Source organism: Globicephala melas, chromosome 1 (genome assembly GCF_963455315.2).
Source record: "Globicephala melas chromosome 1, mGloMel1.2, whole genome shotgun sequence".
In the NCBI taxonomy this organism is placed as follows: Eukaryota; Metazoa; Chordata; class Mammalia; order Artiodactyla; family Delphinidae; genus Globicephala; species Globicephala melas.
Genome location: NC_083314.1, coordinates 29,352,781 through 29,369,528, shown reverse-complemented (window position 1 = coordinate 29,369,528; position 16,748 = coordinate 29,352,781). Strand labels below are relative to the sequence as shown.

General features: G+C 37.4%; 1 long non-coding RNA gene across 3 annotated transcripts in view; it reads right to left on the bottom strand.

Annotated features, from left to right (window-relative positions):
* The window catches only part of LOC138842307 (uncharacterized), a 51,012-nt gene that overhangs the window by 27,550 nt on the left and 6,714 nt on the right, over positions 1-16,748 (bottom strand). For all 3 annotated transcript variants that reach the window (XR_011376687.1, XR_011376686.1, XR_011376685.1), the window contains exon 3: positions 5,988-6,076. This is a non-coding gene — a long non-coding RNA (uncharacterized lncRNA). The remainder of the gene's footprint in view (positions 1-5,987; positions 6,077-16,748) is intronic.

Here is a 16,748-nt window from a genome sequence, read left to right as displayed (position 1 = left end):
AATGAAAAAGAAATGAAGGAAACGATAGCAAAGATCAATAAAACTAAAAGCTGGTTCTTTGAAAGGATAAACAAAATTGATAAACCATTAGCCAGACTCATCAAGAAAAAAAGGGAGAAGACTCAAATCAATAGAATTAGAAATGAAAAAGGAGAAGTAACAACTGACACTGCAGAAATACAAAAGATCATGAGAGATTACTACAAGCAACTCTATGCCAATAAAATGGACAACCTGGAAGAAATGGACAAATTCTTAGAAAGGCACAACCTGCCAAGACTGAATCAGGAAGAAATAGAAAATATGAACAGACCAATCACAAGCACTGAAATTGAAACTGTGATTAAAAATCTTCCAACAAGCAAAAGCCCAGGACCAGATGGCTTCACAGGCGAATTCTATCAAACATTTAGAGAAGAGCTATCACCTATCCTTCTCAGACTCTTCCAAAATATAGCAGAGGGAGGAACACTCCCCAACTCATTCTACGAGGCCACCATCACCCTGATACCAAAACCAGACAAGGATGTCACAAAGAAAGAAAACTACAGGCCAATATCACTGATGAACATAGATGCAAAGATCCTCAACAAAATAATAGCAAACAGAATCCAACAGCACATTAAACGGATCATACACCATGATCAAGTGGAGTTTATTCCAGGAATGCAAGGATTCTTCAATATACGCAAATCAATCAATGTGATACACCATATTAACAAATTGAAGGAGAAAAACCATATGATCATCTCAATAGATGCAGAGAAAGCTTTTGACAAAATTCAACACCCATTTATGATAAAAACCCTGCAGAAAGTAGGCATAGAGGGAACTTTCCTCAACATAATAAAGGCCATATATGACAAACCCACAGCCAACATCGTCCTCAATGGTGAAAAACTGAAAGCATTTCCACTAAGATCAGGAACAAGACAAGGTTGCCCACTCTCACCACTCTTATTCAACATAGTTTTGGAAGTTTTAGCCACAGCAATCAGAGAAGAAAAGGAAATAAAAGGAATCCAAATCGGAAAAGAAGAAGTAAAGCTGTCACTGTTTGCAGATGACATGATACTATACATAGAGAATCCTAAAGATGCTACCAGAAAACTACTAGAGCTAATCAATGAATTTGGTAAAGTAGCAGGATACAAAATTAATGCACAGAAATCTCTGGCATTCCTATACACTAAGGATAAAAAATCTGAAAGTGAAATCAAGAAAACACTCCCATTTACCATTGCAACAAAAAGAATAAAATACCTAGGAATAAACCTACCTAAGGAGACAAAAGACCTGTATGCAGAAAATTATAAGACACTGATGAAAGAAATTAAAGATGGTACAAATAGATGGAGAGATATACCATGTTCTTGATTTGGAAGAATCAACATTGTGAAAATGACTCTACTACCCAAAGCAATCTACAGATTCAATGCAATCCCTATCAAACTACCACTGGCATTTTTCACAGAACTAGAACAAAAAATTTCACAATTTGTATGGAAATACAAAAGACCCCGAATAGCCAAAGCAATCTTGAGAACGAAAAATGGAGCTGGAGGAATCAGGCTTCCTGACTTCAGACTATACTACAAAGCTACAGTAATCAAGACAGTATGGTACTGGCACAAAAACAGAAAGATAGATCAATGGAACAGGATAGAAAGCCCAGAGATAAACCCACACACATATGGTCACCTTATCTTTGACAAAGGAGGCAGAAATGTACAGTTGAGAAAGGACAGCCTATTCAGTAAGTGGTGCTGGGAAAACTGGACAGCTACATGTAAAAGTATGAGATTAGATCACTCCCTAACACCATACACAAAAATAAGCTCAAAATGGATTAAAGACCTAAATGTAAGGCCAGAAACTATCAAACTCTTAGAGGAAAACATAGGCAGAACACTCTATGACATAAATCACAGCAAGGTCCTTTTTGACCCACCTCCTAGAGAAATGGAAATAAAAACAAAAGTAAACAAATGGGACCTAATGAAACTTAAAAGCTTTTGCGCAGCAAAGGAAACCATAAAGAAGACCAAAAGACAACCCTCAGAATGGGAGAAAATATTTGCAAATGAAGTAACTGACAAAGGATTAATCTCCAAAATTTATAAGCAGCTCATGCAGCTCAATAACAAAAAAACAAACAACCCAATCCAAAAATGGGCAGAAGACCTAAATAGACATTTCTCCAAAGAAGATATACAGAGTGCCAACAAACACATGAAAGAATGCTCAACATCACTAATCATTAGAGAAATGCAAATCAAAACTACAATGAGATATCATCTCACACCAGTCAGAATGGCCATCATCAAAAAATCTAGAAATAATAAATGCTGGAGAGGGTGTGGAGAAAAGGGAACCCTCTTACACTGTTGGTGGGAATGTAAATTGATACAGCCACTGTGGAGAACAGTATGGAGATTCCTTAAAAAGCTACAAATAGAACTACCATATGACCCAGCAATCCCACTACTGGGCATATACCCTGAGAAAACCATAATTCAAAAAGAGTCATGTACCAAAATGTTCATTGCAGCTCTATTTACAATAGCCCAGAGATGGAAACAACCTAAGTGTCCATCATCGGATGAATGGATAAAGAAGATGTGGCACATATATACAATGGAATATTACTCAGCCATAAAAAGAGAGGAAATTGAGCTATTTGTAATGAGGTGGATAGACCTAGAGTCTGTCATACAGAGTGAAGTAAATCAGAAAGAGAGAGACAAATACCGTATGCTAACACATATATATGGAATTTAAGAAAAAAAAATGTCATGAAAAACCTACGGGTGAAACAGGAATAAAGACACAGACTTACTAGAGAATGGACTTGAGGCTATGGGGAGGGGAAGGGTAAACGGTGACAAAGCGATAAAGAGGCATGGACATATATACACTACCAAACGTAAGGTAGATAGCTAGTGGGAAGCAGCCGCATAGCACAGGGAGATCAGCTCGGTGCTTTGTGACCGCCTGGAGGGGTGGGATAGGGAGGGTGTGAGGGAGGGAGACGCAAGCGTGAAGAGATATGGGAACATATGTATATATATAACTGATTCATTTTGTTGTGAAGCTGAAACTAACATACCATTGTAAAGCAATTATACTCCAATAAAGATGTTTAAAAAAAAAAAAAGGATATACAGAAAATTACAAATCAACAGAAAGACAGAAAACCTATCAGAAAAATGGGCAAGAGATTCAAACAGGCACTTCCCAAGAGTATAGCCAAATGGCCAACAAACAAATGAAAATGTGTGTAACCTTGTATAAAGAGTTATCAGAGAAATGCAAAGTACACCCACAGTGGGATACCACCACACATCTGCCAGAATGACTAAAATTCAGGACAGATAAATCAAGTGCAGATTAGGAAAAAAAAAAAAAAAGTAAATCCTTTTGTAGTATTTGCATTTTCTGCCTTGTACATATTACTTTAGAAAGTAATTACATAAAATAAACTTTAGAAAGTAACTTGTTTACTTGTAAATATGTTCTTATTGCTATATATACTTAGTTTTTATTGGTACTAAATCAAAAGCAAGCAGAACCATATCAACAGAAAAGTACTGTATAATGTAAATTATTTTTAAAGATTCTTAGTCAATTAAAAAATGTTTATTCTGTCTTACATTCAGATATAAATCCTTCATGCATTTCTTTTAATTGATATAAAAATAACTTCTTTTTGTAGCATGAGCTCTCATATTTGATATGTTCCAGCCATCTCATTCATGAAGGGCACCTAGAAGCCAAGTCCCTAACTGCCATATCCATCCTTGTAATAATAGTACCTTATGTTTTATAGTGTTTTGTACATGGGTTATTGTTACTAACCAAAACTTGGGTCAGCTCGCCCATGCACAGTAAAGCCAATCTAGTGACATTGGGTTGTGGTGAAGGAAAGTGCCGCATTTATTATAAGGTGCCATACAAGGAGTCCAGGAGAGCTGGTGCTCAAAAAGTCCAAACTTCATGATGGGTTTCAGCAAAGCATTTTTAAAGGCAAGGTGAGGGACGGGAGTCCCAGGGTATGGGATCAGCTCTTGCACATTCTCTGATTGGTTGATGGTGAGGTAACAGGGCAGTGTCACAGGGGTTAACATTATCAAGCCTTAGGCTCTAGTAGGCCTGGGGTCTATGTGCTCATGGTGATCAAGTAGCTAAACTCTTCCATTTGGTGGAGGTTTCAGCATCTATAAAACAAGTCAGGAAATGTGTATCAGATACTATTATCTAGGTACTTCAGAGAGGAGCTAAAGCAGAGGATATGGGAGAGGGGTCTGTCCCAGGAAGGCCTCATAGGGTCCTGCTCAGTTAAATTATCATTTGATCTTGATTGTTGGTTCCAGGTCCAAACGCAAGCAGTTATCTATATGTAAAGAACAGTTTTTAGCTGTCCTTTTGTGTTTTCATAGGTTAGAACTGCAGTCTTGCTAGTTGACCCTCCCTCACCACGTTTTCCTTCCTTCCTTCCCTTCCTTCCTTCCTTAGCTTTCTCTTCTTCCTTCATACCCTTTGTGGATTTGTCTGCTTTTGTGTGATAAACATAAGTTTAAGAATGGTAATGGGACTCAGAAAGGAGGTACATTTCAATGACTGCTTCAGGGCCAGCATTGTCCTTCAGCATGGTCCTTTCTTACAGATCATCTCATTTTAATTAAAACTGGTGTGTGTGTGTGTGTGTGTGTGTGTGTGTGTGTGTGTGTGTGTGAACTGTTTTCTACTCAGTCATCTGTGTAGGAGCCCTACACAATATGGGAGGCAGGTTAGCCCCATCTCCTGGCCTTTCAGAGAAAAGGGAGAAAAAGTCATTGAAGTTGCTTTTACCCCACCTCTTACTTACTAATGCTTAATGTAGATTTTGAGTAGAAGCTAGACCATTTTTATTTTTATTTTAAAACCAAAACTTTCTTGTCAATTAAAAAAAATTAAACTACTTTATTTGTATTTTTTGCTTTCATTTTTTCAGTAAAAAACAACTTTGAATCCTTTATTTTTAAATTTATTTATTTTTAAATTTATTTATTTTATTTGTGGCTGTGTTGGGTCTTCGTTGTTGCGTGCCGGCTTTCTCTAGTTGCGGCAAGTGGGGGCTACTCTTCTTTGTGGTGCACGGACTTCTCATTGCGGTGGCTTCTCTCATTGCAGAGCATGGGATTTAGGCATGTGGGCTTCAGTAGTTGTGGCTCATGGGCTCTAGAGTGCAGGCTCAGTCGTTGTGGTACACGGGCTTAGCTGCTCCATGGCATGTGGGATCTTCCTGGACCAGGGCTCAAACCCGTGTCACTTGCATTGGCAGGAGGATTCTTAACCACTGCTCCACCAGGGAAGCCCTGAATCCTTTTATTATAATTTGTTGTCTTTAAAAATAGTCCTTTCATTTTGTCCAGACTCTTCTATATAATTTCTAGTCATTTAATTTAAATGAAATTACTTATTTTCTGCCAGTTTGCTTCCTTTCAGAGAGGAAAGATATGAATTTTAGGAAGGGACATCAATTTCTTTCAGGTAAGTGTTGGCCTCTAGTGGATCAAAAGTGACAACACACTTTTAGAATAATTGTCTGACATTCTACAGAGAACGATTTTAGGAAAGCAACAAAGTAGATAGATTGAAAGTACAGAAGAAAGCAAAGAAAAAAAACTACTTTGCCAAATATCATAAATAAATGCACTGATGAAATCATATAAAAATATTAGCATTAACTACCTAATAAATTTAAAACTTAGAAATGTATAAAATATCATAAACAAAAGTAAAATAAACTGGAGAAAACTTCAAACATGGCCTACAAATAGAGCAAAATGTACAAGAGATTTGGAAATGTATCAGAAAAAGACAGGAAACACATAGAAAAATGGGTGAAGGCTATCAATATACACAAGAGAAAACCTAAAAAGCAATGTTCAAATTCATTAGCAGTCAGAGAAATGCAAATTAAAACAATAATTTATCACTCTTACTTGTTAGTGTGGACCGTAAGTGTAGAAAGAATGTAGGGAATTCAGAACTCTCATGCACTGCTGGTGGGAATTCATACTGGAAATACCATCTGAAAAGCAATTGGCAGGTTAGTCAAATTTGCTATGACCTAGCAATCCTACTCCTGTGTGTGTGTGTTGTATATGTTTGTGTATGTGTGTGTGTGTCTATATCTCTTTATATATTCCCCCCAAATTCTCACAAGCTTGAAAGCAGTATAGTATGCAGAGGTATGTTTATTGTGGCCATTGTTTACAGTGGCACAGTGGAGATGAAATCTGGGAGACATCAGAATGACCCTCATTGGAGACGTACCTGGGGAAAATATGGTGAAGGCACCCACCATGGAATAGTTTTCAGCAATAAGAAATAAAGTACAAGATATACACAGAGAAATACAGATGGATTTTTAAAATTGTACTAAGTAAAACTAAGCAACAGAATTAAATGTTATATGTAATACCATTTGATTTATGAAAATACATGCTTACAATAGTACACATTTTATAATAATTTACATAAATGAAAGGATATTCATTGAATATACTAGGAAACTTGCCTATGTGTTTCCTAGTAGGAGGGAGGGGGAGTAAAATGGGAATCAGTCAGTCAAGATAAAAGGGAGTAAGCCTGGTAATGTACATGAAAAGAGAAGTATCATTAGCTCAACTCTTTTCAGCTGAGGCCCAATATCAAAAAAGAAAACTTTAACAACCTTATAGAAAAAATAGGCAAAGGATATAAAGAGTGAACATACAAAATAAACGCAAATAAGGAAAAAACATATGAGAAACAATGTTCAACTTCTTAGTACCCAAAGAAATAAAATGTAAAAGAAAAGTGTGATAACATCTTTCATCTGTCATATAGTCAAAAAAATTTAATGAAAATATTCTACGTTATTGGGGGAATATTGAAAGAGGTATTCATAAAGAGCTGGTAGTTTAAATTGCTAATGCTTTCCTGAAGGGCAACCTAGCAGTATATATGAAGAACATTAAAGATAAAGATAATCAAACCCTTTAATTCTCCAATTCCTCTTCAAGGAATTTATCTTAAGTAGATCACTGGATAAGAGAATAAAGTTATAAATATGTCCACTATTTACAATAAAAGATAACATCTAAGCATCCAGCAATAGGTAAAGAGGTAAATCATTGATACATTCATAATGAAGGAATATATAATATGATGTGTTCAAAGAATTTTTACTGTACAGGAACATGCTCATGAAATAATGATATCTGAGAAACATATAAAATTATAGAATACACTTATATACAGTGCCAGAAAATACATCAAATGTTAACAGCAGTTATCTCTAAATAGTAGTACTACAGTATTACTGAGGATTTTTCTTTGATACACATTTCTGTATTTTCCTAAGGTTACTATAAAATATATATATTTCCAATATAGTTAGAAAATATGCATTGATTTAGGAGGCATGAGGGCATCTTGACTTGTGATGAACAAGTAATCTGAGGAAGGACATGCCATCTGGTCTAAGAAATGCCACCTAAGGATGACAGAGAAATTGCCAGGAGCAAGCTTATGCTTGCTGATCTTAAGGATCCAGACCTTTACAAAGAAACGAAAGAAAAGGTGGGCTTGTGGTCCACCAGGATTCTGACTGCTACATTCAGATCCTTAGAGGAGCTCTGATGTGCAGAGTAAGACAGAAGCAATAGATGATCTGTGTTCCATGCACGTTCAACATCAAAATGTCACTCAATCTGAGAATTTTTGATGAATAGAGCGAGTGCCCTTTTCAAACATAAGGTGCTTTATAGCACTAGTTTCCACCCAAAAGGGATCTCTAGGTGGTTCTGATAATTTCTAGGAAGCTATATAGCAGCGTTGCACTAGTATCAGTTACAGATAAACCTGTAAATCCAAAATGTCAGAAAAGTAATTATATCATTTGAAGAGCTACTGAAGATAGGTTTATAAAGATAAAATGGCTTGAGATTAGGGTAATTCTATCTGGCTTATACAAACCCAGGTATGCTTTTGCCAAAAATATTTACAAATTTTACACTGCCTTCCAGGAATTTTGATGCAGAAAACCTAAGTCCATGCCTAATGGAGACAGACTCACAATGGAATATGGTAGGTTCACCACAACTGAGACACTTCTTGAGATGAGCCTCAGTAGCTGATGATCTCCAGTGAGCAGAAATAGGCCAGCCTAGAGACCAGCTGGAGGTGGTTTGTATAGAAAAGGAATCCGACTCCTAAATAACTCTGAGAGTCAATGAACTCAAATTTTAATTTTGGAAAGGTAATTGAGACTATCAGCCGTGGTAATGGGCAAGGGTCCTATCAATGACACTGAATATCAAGAAAGTACAACTGGGTAGTGAGCACCTCAGAGATGGAAAAGAGTGATTCCAGAAAGTAGGGGAGGGAAGAGCAAGGATGCTCGGAGGGCAGTGATGTGGAAACAAGCTAGCTACTTTGCCATTGTAAAATGTGATCATCACAAATCAGGAGACTACAAATGAAAATAGATATCATCTTATTACAAACTGAGACCCAAACTTTTACAAAAGTCTATAGTTTTCTAAAGTCATTACATATCTTATTTCTGAAAACTAACCAAGCAGAGCAGTAGTGAACTATAATTATGACCTGGTAAAATTTTTTTGAAAACTAAATGCAACAGATTTTGGAAAACAAGTTTCTATTAATATGAGGAGATGATTCATAATGAAATAGCTAAAAAGAACAGAAGGAAGTTATTCAAAATTCAGCGGAAAAGACAGTGCAAACTTCAGAGCTATAAGGCCCCTTGAAATCAGGTGGAAATGAGCAAGATGGAACTCCTGGATACAATGACTGACTCTGAAAATGCACATGGAGCTAAAGACTCAGAGCCTGTGAAACAACACCACGTCCTAATGACATTTAGCTTTTTCAAGTGATACCCACATCACTCTTTCAATCACTCATTCCATAAATATTTCATATTTTCCATGTACCAGGTTCTTTGCAATATTTAATATCTTTGCTTCCTGGTGCTCTGATGTAATTTGTCACAAGTGCAAGAAAGGTTTTTTAAAAGAGTGTGAAAAGAATTTTTCTCAGCTTCTATCCCATATTGGATCCCTCCTTTCTGCCAAGGCAGATTTAATTATTTCATAGTACAATGTTTCTATTTCTGTTGTGGTTCACTTTTATTTCAGGGCAAGCTGGTCTCTTAAGTATCTTAGGTTCAAGGACAGTATTCATCCCTGTATTTGTAGCCCTTAGGAGAATGTCCTATACACTGTAAGCACTTTATAACTATTTGGTAACATTCAGCACTGCCAGTAGGTCTATCATTCTCTGGGCCTCAGTTTCCTGATTAGTGAAATGGGTAGAGTGATTAAGGACATGTAATGCGACAGTGCTTGGCACAGGCAGGTACTCTGTGGTAACGCAGGCCTTCTAGAGCATTCAGCCCCCCTCTTGGTAACAACACTTATTTTTTATTGGATGGAGGTCATCAAGAGAATGTGACTGCTGGTTGACCTGAGAGCTGGACCCTGGCAATCTAAGTCTCCTTACCCCCACCCATCCCTGGAATCTATGTTCAGTCTACTACTGTCATACTAACTGCTGTTTCAAGGACACAGCCTGGAGACAGTCATGTGCTGCTGAGATCATCTGTACTGCATACGTTACTGAACCCTGTTAAGGCCTCTCAGTAGACTAATATTCTGGCAGGCAGAAGTGGAGGCCACCCAAAACAAGCCTGCTATGTAAATCCTCTTGTTTATTAAACCTGCCTCCTACCAATCTGGAGTGGTCTGCCTCTTTGGTGTTTTCTTGCCCTCCATGTACAGGGGTCAGTTTTGAATTTCACCTGGGGAACTCCCGAGGTTGTGAACAAACACCTTTGGGAAGTCCCAACTTTACTACTCTTGGGTCATGAGATTTCAATGGTGCTGAGTCTACCTGCCCCTTCCTCCCCAACTCTGATTTTTAAGCTTGAGTTTAACCAAAGCCAGATCAATTAGAGCCAATGAACATTTGATCTGGGTTATTTGCTGAGACAATTGGGAAAAGGCTCCCTTGTTCCATGGGGGTTGCTAAGTGACTTAGATATCAAACTCTGAGCTGCCAAGACTGCCCACATGCAGAGCCTGCCCATAAACACTCTTAAGATTTCCTAAAATGCTATTAATTATAACAGACCATTTTTTTATGTTCCACTAAGAATGAAGAAATGTAAAAAGAAAATGTAAGTTGCATGCTGACTTCAGAGATGTGAAAATGAGAGGAAAAATGTGCACTTTAGAATTGATGAAATATAGTAAAAGCAGCACAGAGGAAAAAGAGATGAAGAATTATATAAAATCTTAATGATATCATTATATTCCTTAGATCTGCCCATATCTAAATCCTTAAGCTACTCCTGAACTACTGAGGTACAAGAAGGTGCTTATTTTGGTAAGGCTGCTGTAACAAAGTACCATAAATCAAGTGGCTTAAACAATAAAATAATTATTGTTTCACAGTTCTGGAGGATAGAAATCCAAAATCAAGGTGTCAGCACATTGGCTCCTTCTGAGGACTAGGAGAGAAGAATCTGTTCCAGATCTCTCTACTTGCCTTGTAGATGGCCATTTCCTCCCTGTGTCTCTTCACATTGTTTTCCCTCTGTTCATGTGTCCAAATTCCCCTTTTCATAAGGACAACAGTCACATTAGATTAGGTCATACCCTAATGATCTCATTTTAAAGTAATTACGTCTATAATAATCTTATCTCCAAATAAGGTCACATTCTGAAGTACTGGGAGTTAGAGCTTCAACATATCATTTTTTGGGGGGGTTGGGGGGAGACCAAATTCAACCCATAACAGAAGGGATAACTTCATTATAAGAGCTAATGTGAGTTGAGTTTCTGTCATTTACAACCAAAAGACGTCTGCTCAGTAAATTTCAATTTCCTTCCCTTAGGTAACCAAATATTCTAAGTCCCCGTAAGTTTCCAGAAATGGGTAATAATATGCATAGGCACAATTTTTATTTAACCGATTCAGTTATTTCTGAATAATTATTTATTCACTTATTATTTTTTGTTGTTGTTGTTGTGCCACGTGGCACATGGGATCTTAGTTCCCTGACCAGGGATTGAACCTGTGCCCCCTGCAGTGGAAGCGCAGAGTCTTAACCTCTGCACCACCAGGGAAGTCCCACACCAGGTAACTGAAGACCTAATGAGGGAAACTCCCTGGCTGTCCAGTGGTTAGGACTCCATGCTTCCACTGCAGGGAGCAAGGATTCAATCCCTGGTCAGGGAACTAAGATCCCAAAAGCTGCACGGTGCAGCCAAAAAAAAAAAAAAAGACCAAATGAGAAACGTGTGAAACCTCTTGGCAAACTATAGATCACTCCATACAATTAAGTATTGTGGGCTTTTTTTCACTTAACCAATATTAAGACATTGTATTTGCTTTACATTACCTCATTTAATCTTCACAATTCTACGAAGCAGTTTGGTTAGATGTATTATTTGTCCCAGTTTTCAGTGTTGAAAATTGAAAAATAAAGAAACTAAGAATTTTTCCAACGTCAGCTAACAAACAGCTAATACTGTGTAGTCTAGATTTTAATCCAAGTAATATATGTCCAGAGTTTAAACTCTTTACCAAGTAAGGTAGTATATAAGGAATAACAGAAGATATCTACACACATATAGATACATACATACATATATACACACACACACACACACACACACATAAAAGGACAATGGAAAAATTGGCCACAGATGTCTGGTAAAAACGTTTTTTAGATTTTAAATGCTGAAATTAAAGCATTTATTTCTCTTTTGGTTCTGAAAATAGAACAGCTGGCTAAGTGCTCAATAAGTAGACAAAAATTCATTACTCTTTCATTCTGAGAGCAGCTGCTTCATGTAAAATTTGACTCTCACCACACAAGGACCACTCTTTGCCTTATAATCAGTGTGACTCCTTTGTTCAAGCTGAGCCTTTCCATCTTGAATGTCACCGCATTAAGCAATATGTTACTGTTTTTCTCATTTCATTGATGTATTGATGTCTGTTTCACTGCTCCAGTTTACATTTTACTGAATTTTTCAATAGAAGGATCCCTTCTAGCTATTTGGTGAATAAATATCCTCCATCAGCTTACCTTGGAATTCTTTTGATATCCTGTTACAAGTCACACCTTCCCACTAAAGTCAAAAAAGCAATAACCATTTCATGCCTATAGTATGACTGATCCCAAGCTCACCAGGAAAGTGGACGGCTTTCTCTTGACGTTTTTGCTTTTTGTATTTTTTTTCCCCAAACCAAATAGTTGAAGTGTTGAGACAAGTGAATAATCCTGGGCCATGAAAAAGTTATGGTAACACTGAGAATCATTAAGAGATTTGATTGCTGCTCCAATAGCAGGAAGAGGAGCTTCCTCAGTCTGAGCCACTGGGTCCCAAGATGTATGATTTATTAAAGATCTCATATAAGAAGGAAGAGTTAGCCTGGCTGGGTCCCACACATTTACTTAGCACTCACCTGGGAATGTATAATAGCTCTGAGGGCCAAGGTCAGAAAAAAAGATCTGTGGATCCAGAAATTTCCAGTTGGAATTGTGTCTACAGTCTTCCTGATTCCACAGCCCCATTATAGCCTGCTCCCAGCTGAAACTGTTTACTGCACCTCCTCGCTTTCATTTCCACTGTTCACTGGGTAATGCCAGTTCATGTAGCTATGTGTCATTGTGAAGAATATACACTTTTGGAGTAAGGCAGACCTAGATTTGAATCACATTTGATTCACATCATATAGTATTTATGATAAGCTTATTTACTTCTCTGTGCTTCAGTTTTCTCTTTTGTAAATGGGACAATAATAGTTACCTTTCAGAGCTATTCTGAGGATTAAATAAGGTACAACATGCAAAACACAGAACTTTTAAAAAATTATTTAATTTATTTATTTATGGCTGCATTGGGTCTTTGTTGCTGCGCACAGGCTTTCTCTAGTTGTGGTGAGCAGGGGCTACTCATTGTTGCGGTGCAAGGGCTTCTCATTGCAGTGGCTTCTCATGTTGCGGAGCATGGGCTCTAGACATGTGGGCTTCAGTAGTTGTGGCTCACGGGTTCAGTAGTTTTGGTGCACGGGCTTAGTTACTCCGCAGCATATGGAATCTTCCTGGACCAGGGCTCGAACCTATGTCCCCTGCATTGGGAGGCAGATTCTTAACCACTGTGCCACCAGGGAATTCCCAAAACACAGTACATTCTAAATAAAAGTTCCTTTCCTTTCTTCTTCGCAAATTATCTCAAAAATGAAACTAAAATAATTCTGAAGGGGATCAGTAAATTGATAACTTTGAAAACGTTAAACTGATATCTCTCTATTTCTCTATGGATAAGTACATATAGTAGCCATTGAAAGGTAATGATTAAAAGCACATAGTCTATAGCTAAACTACCTTGAGTTCAGATCACTTTGTAGTTCACTTGTCTTATCTGTAAAATGGGGATAATAAATTTACCAACCTCATAGTATTGTTATGAGTGTTAAACAAGTCAAGCAGGTAAAATATACAACAAACCTGAAACATACTAAGTGTTTGCTAATTGTTATAATTCAGGACTCTTATAGTAAAACTTATAATTTATACAGATTAAGATAGAGATTTCCTGTTTATTTTAATATTTCAATCCCTTAAAAGAGAGCTCTGCCAAATACCTATGCCAGTTTCTCTAAAATATGTATTTTGGGACCAACTATATTATTTTTTAGAGGTGTCATTTTGTGTAAATGCACTACATAGGTTTTTGCAAAGAAAAAAAAAGGCTGTTTAAAAATCGTTTTTCCTTCACAGTAGGCAATAAAAACCTACATCTATTCCTTTTGCATCTGATGTCCTAGATTATTCAAATAATACTCATGTTGACAACCTTTTCATTCTTTGACAGTCAAGTAAATTTTGCAAATATCTTTATTACCAAAAGTTCTAAAAATATCAGTGTCTACTTTCAGACACAGGCTAGTAGATAATTTCTTTTTAAAAAATATTTATTTATTTATTTGGTTGTGCCAGGCGGGCTCACTAGTTGTGGCTTGTGGGCTCCTTAGTTGCAGCACATGGGCTCCTTAGTTGTGGCATGTGAACTCTTAGTTGTGGCATGCATGTTGGATCTAGTTCCCTAACCAGCGATCAAACCTGGGAGTTTGCAGTGGGAGTGGGGAGTCCTAACCACTGTGCCACCAGGGAAGTCCCTAGTAGGTAATTTCAATATTCATTCATTCAACCAGAATTTACTGAGAATCTACTCTGTGCCAGGAAGTGTTATAGAATACAGATGCTACCGAACTCAGGTTTGGCTGCTTGCTGCTCGAAAATCAATGTCCAAGAGGCAAGTGTTAGTAGAACGGAAAGTTGCTTTTAATCAGAAAAGCTGGCAATATGGGGAGGAGGCAGACCCCCAAAACCAACTCTGAAGATTCTGCTTGGCCATGAAAGTTTTTAAAGGGAAAAGGGAAAGTAATCTCAGTTAATAGACAGACATAGGGAGTCATACTTGTAGCCACCTCCTACTGTGTGGAAGCTTGTTGACTCGTGATCTTTCTATAAATGCTACCTCATTCACACAGTTTGTTCGCAAGATTACTGAAGGGGAAGGTAGGGGAGTGATCTGGTCATCTGTTAGTTATTTATTCTCCATTTTTACTTCTTTGATCTATGGAAAAAACCAACAGGTTAAGCAACATACTGTGTGATCAAAAGATCTGAAAGGTGTGCTTAGGCTGGACATGAGTAGAGCATGGGGGTGCCTGGCTTAAGATTAGTTACAATATAGCTTTGCTAAAGTGGCAAGAAAAAAGAGGTCTCCTGCTGAGGGCGATTTCCTGCAAAGAGCTGCTTACACAGACAAAACTCTCTGCCCTTGTAGAGCTCTCATTATAGTGGGAAGGGGGAGGGTCAGTGAACAAATAGATTACTAAAATACATAATATTCCAAATTATGGAAGGTAACATGGAGAAAAAAATAGTCAGAGAAAGGAAAATTGGGTGACCCAGGGTAGGCAGAGGAATTACAATTTAATGGTTAGCGAATGCCTCACTGAGAGGGAACCTTTTCAGCAAAGGCCTGAGAGAAGTAGAGCAGGTCATGTGGATATCTAGTGGAAGAACATTCTAGGAGGAAGGAACAGCACGTGCAAAGGCCTACAGGTGGGTGTGTATCTGGAATGTTAAAGGAATGACAAGGAAACTAGTGTGGCTAAGTAGAATAAGCAGCAGCAAGAACAGCAGGAATTGAAGACACAAGAATGTCCATAGAAGCATTACTAATAATATCCCAAACCTGGAGACAACTCAGATATCTATTAGTAGTAGAATGGATAAATTACATTTATATAATGGAATTGCACATAGAAACAGAAAAGAAAAAAGACTATAGGTTCTTTCAGTAATATGGATGAATCTCAAACACAGTATTAGGCAAAAAAAGGCCAAAGCTAAAGAAGAAAAACTGCATGATTTCACTTACATAAACTTTACAAAAAAGGCAAAATTAGTTCATACAGTTAGAAGAAGGATTACAGTTGCCTTTGAGGAGAACAGAGATATTTGTTATTGGAAAGGGGATACAAAGGGTCTTTTGGGAGGGTTGAGTGGAGGTAATATGTATGTTCATTTTGTGGTAATTTGCTTAGCATTTGTGAACCTTTCTGTACCTATGTTATACAAAAAATTAAAAAAAGAAAAATATACAGTAATGAATGGAAGAATATGATATAGCAAGTACACACAATTCTTTCAAGAAATTTTACAATGGGAGCTGAGAAATGGGACAATAGCCAAAGGGTAATTTTGAAGAAGAGAGAAATGACTGTTTTGGAAACTCCCATATTTGCCATAAATAACAAACACCTGTCCTATTATTTACTTAGTAGGTTTTCTTTACATTGACTCATATTTAATGTAAATTTATTTAAAAAGCAAATCTCATATTAACATTATAAGAATCACTTGACACAATAAAAGTAACTGTAAAACTACAATGAAAAAGCCATTCAGTTAAAATAATCTAAAAATGTAAAAACAATTAAGTGTAAATAAATTAATCTAATTGAGCTAAAAAATAAGTTCCTCAGTCAGAAAACTAGAGCTGTTAATAATCACTCAGACAAAAAAAGCATTCTGTTCTATGTCTATATAACCATCACCACCTCTGCTCACTTTTCCATAACTATCTCTTATACTTTAAGAACCCCATTTCAAACATTCATATTGAGTTCAACAAAGAAAAAAATGAAAACACAGTCCTCACAACTCTAGGAGAAAAGGATGCTGACCTGCCCAGCACTTGAGGTCATCCCCAGTTCTGTGTTTCCCTGGCCTGGAGGGAAGTTGGGCTCTGAAAAAAAGCCTTCCCTTGCTGACTGAAAAGAACCTCCATTCCCACATCTCTTCTTGTAAAGTGCTGACATGTGCATAAGTATGGGAGTTGGGGAGATGCTGCTCAGCTGTGGCTGTAGCAACCTTGCCTGAAACAAGGTAAAGTTAGGAGGGCATCCCAGAGAGGCTGCAAGTGATCACATCACTGAGTTCTAGGGCCCTAAATCACCTCCCTATTCCACATCTTAGAATACACTGCTTCATAACAATGGAGGCAATATTTTCCAAATTAAATATCAGCGTACATGATCTTTCAGCAAGACAGAATATTTAAAAAACTAGAGCTGCCCAGCCAGGCACCCTGCATCCTGGC